Source organism: Chrysochloris asiatica, unplaced genomic scaffold, assembly GCF_000296735.1.
Source record: "Chrysochloris asiatica unplaced genomic scaffold, ChrAsi1.0 scaffold00064, whole genome shotgun sequence".
Taxonomy (NCBI): Eukaryota; Metazoa; Chordata; class Mammalia; order Afrosoricida; family Chrysochloridae; genus Chrysochloris; species Chrysochloris asiatica.
Window position 1 is genome coordinate 9,789,875 of NW_006408582.1, and position 8,946 is coordinate 9,798,820.

An 8,946-nucleotide genomic window follows, 5' to 3' on the forward strand; every position below is an offset into this window, starting at 1 on the left:
AAGAAGTGCAGCCAGAGTGCTCCTTGGAGGCCAGGATGGCCAAACTTAGTCTCTCATACTTTGGACATATTGTCAGGAGGGACCTGTCTCTGGAGAAGGATATCATGTTTGGTAAGGTAAAGGGTTGGAAAAAAGAAGAAGACCCCCAAAGAGATGGATTGGCAGAGTGGCAGCAGCAATGGGCTCAGACGTGGCAACGATTGTTAGGTTGGCCCAGGATTGGACAGTGTGTCATTCTGTTGTGCATAGGGTCACTATGAGTCGCTACCAACTCGATGACACCTAACAACAGTAGATGGGAGCAACACTCGTAAGGCATGCTAACCATGGGTTGATTAATTGTTCAAAATCTAATGGGCAACATTTACCTAAGGACAAAGTTGAGAAGAAATGGAAAGAAAATGGAAATAGGAACCATGGGGATGAAGTGGAATAACTGTTGTTGCATGGAGATAAAACAAAATGTATGATTTGTGGAATATAAAAATAATGATCTTGTCTGTAAGCCTTCACTCAATACACAATAAAAAGTGTGTGTGTGGGAAAGTTATTCTTTATATTTTAGTTTAGACTTAATACATATTTTTCTATAATTTTAAGCATTTATTTATATTATTGTACATCTGTGGCACTGTAAATTAAAGCACTGGACTGCTAACTGCAAGGTTGGTGGTTCAAACCCAACAGCTGCTCCTCAGAAATCCTATACAAGGCTGCTATGAGTTGGAACCAACTTGACAACACTTAACAACAATAACAAGGCTTTGTGAGGATTCCTGTTGTGGTGCTGTAGGATAAGCACTGGATTGCTAATCAAAAGGTTGGTGGTTTAAACCTACCAGGTGCTCTTCGGAAACCCTATACTCATACAGTCTTTATAAGTTGGAACTGACTCGACAGCACTTGAGTGCTGTGAGTAATGTTAACCTATATAGGTTCTCCTAGGAGTGGCTGATGCGTTTGAACTGTTGACCTTGAGGTTAACAGTCCAGTGCTTATCCTACAGTACCAAACCAGGACTCCATAGAAACACTCAAACCTCCACTAAAGAACAATTGGCAGCCATGCATTGGTGCATTGGCTGGGAATTGAACCCAGTTTTCTTGCCTGGAGGGTGATAATTCTATACAGAACTACCACTGCACCAAGAATCATATACCCAGCAAAACTGTCCATCAGTTATGATGGTGAAATTAGGTTATTTTCAGATAAACAGAAACTAAAAAACATTGTAAAAACTAGAAGGACCTTATCAAAAATACTGAAGGGAGTTCTTTGAACAGAGAACCTATAATAGCAGACAACAATCTGAGACTATCATACATGACACTATCACCCAGAATTCAAACCAGATATCTACGTTTTCAAAGAAAAACAGATCTACAAAGCAGGAAACAGAGAACCAGAGATACACAGCTACAACAACAAAAAAGTATAAAGTAAAAAGAAGGAATAATGTAGCTATTCCAGATGAAGAAGAAATTAAGTAGACTTCAAGAAAAATACATAAAAATGAACCTAACCTTAAAAACTAGGCCAAGCCTTACTCCTAGCCTTAGCCCAACCCTTACCCCTAACACTAACCTTAGTCCTAGGCATGGCCCCTAACAATAAACTAAGTCCTAGATCCAGTCTAGACCTAGCCATAGTCCTAACTCTGACCCTCACTCCTTACTCCTACCCACCACCTTCAAAACAAACATCCAGAAAACATCTGAAAAGACATGAACCTATATAGTCTCCAGGTGGCAAGATTTTAGACATATTTTTCCTTTTGCTTTTTTTTTTTTTGTATTTTTAAAACTTTTCTATTGAAAGATTATTAAAAACATGTAATGAAGCAGCTTAGTTCTTACAGAAGAAATAGTCATTACAAAGATGAATGAGGAATTCTAGCGCTTTCAGACTCAGTCGAGCTGGCTTAACCAAGAAAGCCTGTGAAGTCATCTGTGGGCTGTGTGGGAGCTGCTGGATATGGGGCTTTGGGGAAGATAAAAAAATGTCCACCTCAAACTTGGGTTATCCTTGGAGGCTACAAAGTTTCCACTAGTGAATTTGGTTTTTGTCCTTGTCCAGTGATAGAAGAACAGACTCTGTAAAAACGGTCTCAATTTTGCTTGGTTCTGTTGCTTTGCATTGGGCAAATCTGCTGCAAAAGACCTCTTTTTAGTGTTAGAAAGCAAAGATGTCACTTTGAGGACTAAAGCACACTGATCTTTTCAAGCACCTCATATGAATGTGAAAGTTGGACATGAAAAAGGAAGGAAGAGTACTTGATGCATGTTGTTGTTGTGAAGTGCCATCAAGTCGGTTCCGACCCATAGTGTCCCTGTATAGGGTTTCCGAGGAGCAACTGGTGAGCTTGAACCACCAACCTTGTGTTTTAAACTAACTTTGCAGACTAGCACATTAACCCACAGTGCCACACCAGGATTCCATAAGCAAGGTAAACCACAGGTTTATTGGCATTTACTTACAAATTGGTAGTGTGCAATTTCACATACTCCCGTAAAGATTTACACCCTCGGAAACCCTGTACAGGGTCGCTATGGGTCGAAACCGACTCGACGGCACTTAACAACAACAACAACAATTTCACATAAGAAGAACATGTTCACTACATGAAACTGCTTGAGACACATTCGTAAATAAGCATAAGTAAACCCATGCTTACTGTGCTTACTGGGTAATCTGACACTGCCCACTCTAAAGTGTGATTTCCCATTCACACTCCTATCCAGCAGGTGTTTAAAAGGAAAGGTCTCACAATGAGCCCGAGTTGTCATCCTGCAATGACCAGGCTGCTGTGGTCTGAGCGGCTTCCTGCAGACTAGAGATGCTGCATCAATGAGAGGAAAGCAGGAGCATGCTCAGGTCAAGAGCTGGTGGAGTGGTTTGGGGGCTGAGAAACTCACTCCAAATCAAGGGTGCAAGGTGCTCACTTGAGAGATCCTGTCACCTTAATCAGCCACAAATGTGTTCTAAGTCATGGTGTGGTGCTGTGGGTTAATGCGCTGGGCTGTTAAGTTGGCTTGAACCTAGGAAATCACTTTGCCTTTACCTCATTATAATGGGATGTCCTGGTTGAATGCATGGCACATTATTGTTGTTGTTAAGTGCTGTCGAAATGATTCCAACTCATAAAGACCCTCTACAGGGAGGGTTTCCAAGGAGCAGCTGGTGAGTTTGAACAGCAAACCTTGCAGTTCAAACCAACCGTGAGGTTGAGTGCTTATCCTATGGCACCACACTAAGGAGTTAATGCAGATGAGGAAACAGGGCACATGCTTATAAAGAGTTGTTAAGAGCCTTAGAGTCAGTTCTGACTCAGCGGCCTTGTTTAAGGTTTCTGAGGAACAGCAACCAACCTTATGGTTAGCAGTCCAGTGTTTATTCTACAGCGCCGTATCAGGACTCCTTATAAAGAGTAGTTGTTGTTAAGTGTTGTCGAGTTGATTCCGACCCATAGCGACCTTGTGTATAGGGTTTCCAAGGAGCAGCTGGTGAGTTTGAACCACCGACCTGGCAGTTCAAATGCCTTTGCAGTCTGATGCATTAGCTCACAGCACCACACCAGGACTCCTTATAAAGAGTAAGTATACTCTTTATGCCTGCTATGCTGTAAGGCAGCCCTGCCTTGTCTCTGCTCACTGTGGACACTGCTGACCGTGTCACCCAGACAAAGGCAACCAGGAGCATAATATGACAGCTCCAGGTCCCAGGAAAAAGAACGTGAGGCAAAAGCAGGAAGAATGACTCAGCCGAACTGAGACCTCAGAGCTGGAGACTCTCACCTCCTCATTCTCTGCTCACACATTTATGCTTCAATTTATATAAATGGTGTGCATTGTTGCATGGAAGGAAGGCTCAAGTAAAACAGGAACCCATAAGAAAGGAAGAGCTTAATTATTCATCCATCTGAGTTCATGGTAATCATTGCCACCTGGTATTACAAAGGACTCCTCAGAAAAACCTCTAGTTGCTTGCAAAGTGAAGCACAATAGCAGTTCCAATTCCTGGCCTTATCTCTCTCCACCACCCTGTTCATTGGAAATGGCACCAAGTTGCAAAATCAGAAGGCCTGGCATATCTTCATCATTTCTCCATTAGCACTACTTATTTCAATGCCCTCTCAGCCTACAGGAAAATAGCACTGCCTGAGAGGGTGCCAGGCATGGAGCTGATGCCTTGGGGAGATTGCTGGCTTTGCCCTGCTGGGCTCCAGCTCAACTCTGGAAATGCCTGGACACAGTGACTCTGGAGGTCAGATAAAGCCCTTGGATCTCCTTGGTGGTGGTGGTGGTGGTGTCGGTTCCAACTTACAGCAACCATTCATAGGGATTCCGAGGCTGTAAATATTTACGGGAGCAGAAAGCTTCATCGTTCTCCCGCGAAACAGCTGGTGGTTTCGAACTGCTAACCTTGAAGTAAGCAGCCTGATTTGTAACCACTATGCTACCAGAGCTCCTTAGTCTCGTTGTTGTTGTTAAGTGCTGTCAAGTCGATTCCGACCCATAGCGACCCTGTAGAGGGTTTCCAAGGAGCCACTGGTGACCTTGAACCACCAACCTTGCAGTTCAAACGACTTTGCAGTCTGACATGTTAGCTCACAGCGCCACACCAGGACTCTCCTTAGTCATTGCCAATTATTTGCTGTATGTTCATTAGAATTATTCATTAAGTCAATAAATTTATTGAGCATCGAATACGTGCTAGGCACCAAGCTATGTGTCAGAGGTACAAAATAAAGAAAAGTCATTCTCCCTGTTCTCAATGAACAGGACTCAAGTTCTAATGCGAAATTAATGCTCTTCATGAGTGATTCTTGAACTCCTTGGTCTTGTACTACCTCTTTCCACCCCCTTTCAAAATAAACTATGAAAGTATATGAGGAGAGGGCTTGTCCAGTATTACCTAATATTCACTGAGTTCTTATTACATGCCAGGTGCTGTGCTGAGTGTTTTATAGACATTATGTTAATTCTGGGAGAGGGAGGACTGAGTTAAGTATGCTCAACACATACTTGTTACCCTCATTTAGCATTGCTCTAATGCAGCTTCTTTAACCTATGAGAAACCAGCAGAAATGAGGGAAGAATTCCCCGTCCTTCTGTTCCTAATGACTTTGGGGAACAAGATGAAGACAACAGTGCTAGGACCGAGATGCAAAAGGATAAACTACAAAAACAAGGCAGAGGCCCAGCTACTTGAACTAGATCAAAAGTCAGTTTGTTGATGACAATGTTGCAAGGTAAATTTCTACATCTTGGTTCAAATTCCCAATTAGGAAAAATTACCAATTGCAACAGTCTCCTAATTGATTGCTCTTTGTCCGCTTTTGCCCCATGACAGTCCGTTTACCACACAGCAGTCAGAAAGAACTTTCAAAATTTAGATCACATCACTCATTTATTCAAAACCTTCAGTGGCTGTTCTCTGTATGGCCCACCCGACACCACACAATCGACCCCCCACTCAACTCACTTCCTACTCTTTTATTAAAGCGTTAGCCACACTGGTTTGATGTTGGTCCCTTGAACACTCCAAAACTCATTCCTTTCTCATTAGTCCTTCTCTTGGAATAGGCTCCAGGTATCTACTGCTGCATATTATTTAATGGTTTAAAATTTTAATGACCTTAAAATGTAATGGCTTAAAATAGCAAGCATCTACAACAACAACAATAAACCATAGTTTTGGGAGTCTTGGTGTGGTGCTGTGGATTAATGTGCCAGACTGCAAAGCCATTTGAACTGCAAAGTCAGTGAATCGGAACTGACTCAAAGGCACTTAACAACAAGACCATCATCGACTCAATTCTGACTCCCAGCGACCCGCTCTAGGATTTTATAAGTTATTAAATCTTTACCATGAATCTTTACAGGAGCAGACAGCCTCATCTTTCTTCCATGGAGCAGCTCCTGGGTTTGAACCGCCAACCTTTTGGTTAGCAGCCCAACACCATACCCCTCTACATAACTGTTGTTGTTGTGTGCCGTCAAGTTGGTTCTGACTCTGCGACTCTGTTTAGGGTCTCCGAAGGCGGCTGGTGGGTTTGAACTTCTGACCTTACATTTACTAGTCTAGTGCTTATCCAACAGTGCGACACCAGGGCTCAAAAGGTCCATAGTGCACCCCCAAAAATGACACTTTCCAGGCATTTGTAGGTACTGTTGTTAAGTGCTGTCAAGTCTGTTCCAACTCATAGCGAACCTGTATAGGTTTTCCAAGGGGCGGCTGGTGAGTTTGGACCACCAACCTCATGGTTCAAACTGACTTCACGACCCAGTGCTTATCCTACAGTGCCACACCAATACTCCATTGTAGGTATGAGACAAACACTATCAATTCCAGATTTCACTGAGACTCTGGGTAGGGCTAGACATATACTAGCCAGTTAGTCTCAAAGTCAGTGACTCAACCTAGTGTGTATTTGGAATCACCTAAACAAACCCACTGCTATCACGTCAATTCTGACTCACAGTGACCCTCTAGGGCAGAGCAGAACTCCTTAGGGTTTCTGAGACTGTAAACCTTTATGGTAGCACACAGCCTGAGTCTATTGCTGCTGTCACTTTGCCAATCCATTTCATTGGGGGTTTTCCTCTCTTTCTTTGAACCTCCACTTTACCAAGCATGAGGTCCTTCTTTAGGGACTGGTTCCTCCTGATAATGTGTCCGAAGTATGAGAGACAAAGTCTGGCTATCCTGGCTTCTAAGGAGCATTCTGGCTGTACTTCATCCAACACAGATTTGTTTGTTCATCAAAAGCCTTAAGGAGATGTTTAAGAAATCAGGAGAACTCACTGCTTTGGCTGCCACTGCTAATGTTTCTGACTGGTCTTGGTGTTTGGTTTAAGCTGGAATCTGCAGAGGGGAACCTGCAGTGGCTTCAGCTATGGGGAAAGATAGGGTGAGAAAACAAGAACACACCTGCTTTGAAATTTGGTCTGGTTCATTGGCAGGTGGATTTCAAGCAATAGCAAATCTCCTTGCCTCTGTTCCCCAGGAACAATCTAGAATACTGTTTCTAACTTTCAAGGACAAGTTAGCTGTTACCCAGTATGCTCAAGCAGTGAGTTGTTTTGCATTATAAATCATACTGAGAGCTATTACACCTGACTCATACAGGTATTACTCACTTCCAAGCAAATAATTCCATGTATTAGAATGCAAATAATTCCATTGTTCTTTAATGATTCAAAGGAACTGTGGCATTTCAGTCACTGTTGTTGTTGTTAAGTGCCATGGAGTCAGTTCTGACTCAAAGCGACCCTGTATAGGATTTCTGAAGAGCAGCTGTTGAGTTTGAACTACTGACCTTGTGGTTTGCAGCCCAGTGTTTATCCTACCTACTATAATGCTTTAAGGAGCTCTGGTAGCGTAGTGGTTACGAATCAGGTTGCGAGCTGCAAGGTCAGCAGTTCGAAACTACCAGCAGTTCCGCTGGAGAAAGATGAAGCTTTCTGCTCCCGTAAAGATTACAGCCTCGGAAACCCTGTACAGGGTCCCTATGAGTCGGAACCGACTCCACAGCACATAACAACAACAACATAATGCCTTAAATTAGCTCAAAAGTCTGTTAAAAGGTCACCTGGATTAGAATAATTTAGTGTACTTAATAAAATGCAATTTTTTTTATTCAATCCCTATTACGTTAGTATTAGAGGCCAGGAATCTAGATTTTTAAACACACCTGTGGCCCTCCTGTGAACTACTTGATAAGTACTACTTTAGGTTCATTATAAACAAAAATAATCACTATTATCATTGTATATGCAAGTATTATATCAGCATATTGAAACTATAGAAAGCAGATTAAGCCAAATGGTTTTGATTCTCTGACATATACTGAAAATAATTTTCTTCAGTAAATAACTCATAGGTTTTACTTGTAGCTTGCACGTTTTGTTTAAAAATAGGGATTATAAAGTTCAATTATATAATCTCCTGACAAAGTACATGATTGTCATTTGAAAATGTATTCACATCCCAAAAAAGTACCAGAATTTTTTTACCCAAATGATTTTGTATTTTCAAGGATTTGTATTATCCTGTTTTTAGTGGGCTTATTTGTTCTTATAAGGAGCCCTGCTAGCATAGTGGGTTATGTGTTGGACTGCTGATGCACAAGGTAAGCAGTTCAAATCTGCCATCCCCTCCTTGGGAGAATGATGAGGCTTTCTGCTCCTATAAAAATTTACAGCCTCAAAACTGGACTGTTAACCACAAGGTCACTGGTTCAAACCCACCAGACATTCCTCTGAAACCCTTCAGGAGTGGGGAATGTCTGACCCGTGGACCGTATGAGGCCCGTAAAATCATTTAGTCTGGCCCTATCAAGGCAACTGCAGTTCCAGCCATCACATTGTTGTTGTTGTTGTTACGTGCCGTGGAGTCGGTTCCGACTCATAGCGACCCTGTACAGGGTTTCCGAGGCTGTAAATCTTTATGGGAGCAGAAAGACTCATTTTTCTCCTGCGGAACAGCCATCACATTAGGGGTGAATTAATTGTTTAACCAAAAACAGCAGGCTGATTTTTAAGTTGATAATTTTGTTTGGCCCGTGAATGATGTTATACATTTTGGCAGAAAAAAGATTTCCCACTCCTGCTTAACAGGGTCATTTTGAGTTGGAAACAACTCAAATACACTTAACAATAACAATTTATCTTACAGGACTCCAAACTTTCTCTCTACTTGTAATAGATGCCTTTCCTTCCTCTGTTCATTTTGCATTTTTGTGTTTACATGACAGACACTTTACTCCCCACCAGGTGGTGCTCTCTTGCCAAAGCACTAGGCTGGATTGAAATTAAGAGCGTTATCCATCAGAAAAAAGAACACAGGGGTCTATCAATTGTATTTGTTTATTTTTCTGAAGATATTTTTATTCTCAAAAGTGACTATCAGTTGGAAATAATCTGACCTCTGATATTTTAAAAA